This window comes from Galeopterus variegatus, unplaced genomic scaffold (assembly GCF_000696425.1).
Source record: "Galeopterus variegatus unplaced genomic scaffold, G_variegatus-3.0.2 Scaffold5508, whole genome shotgun sequence".
Classification (NCBI taxonomy): domain Eukaryota; kingdom Metazoa; phylum Chordata; class Mammalia; order Dermoptera; family Cynocephalidae; genus Galeopterus; species Galeopterus variegatus.
This window is the reverse complement of record NW_007731619.1, coordinates 42,537-42,835: the sequence shown is the minus strand read 5'-3', so window position 1 is coordinate 42,835 and position 299 is coordinate 42,537. Positions and strand designations below refer to the sequence as shown.

At 48.5% G+C, this 299-nt stretch overlaps 1 protein-coding gene across 1 annotated transcript in view; it reads right to left on the bottom strand.

Annotated features, from left to right (window-relative positions):
• Nucleotides 1–299, bottom strand: part of TMED5 (transmembrane emp24 protein transport domain containing 5) — a 35,206-nt gene that overhangs the window by 25,216 nt on the left and 9,691 nt on the right. The window lies entirely within an intron of this gene.

Sequence of the window (299 nt, the reverse complement as noted above, 5' to 3'; positions counted from 1 at the left end):
AGCGCCGCCGCGCTTCCCAAGCGGCGCACTATCCAGTGCGCCACCGGGCCGGCCCAGGTTATATGTAAATTCTATGCCATTTTATACAAGAGATTTGAACATCCATGGATTTTGGTATCTGCCGGGGGTAAGGGGACAGGGGTGGTTGGGTGTGTGTGTCCTGGAACCCATCTTAACCAACCAAAGGGACGACTGTACTCTGTTATAAGGAACCTGTACTACCCATGAAAAAGCAGTGTTGGTTTTTTTTTTTTTTTAAAGATGACCGGTAAGGGGATCTTAACCCTTGACTTGGTGTT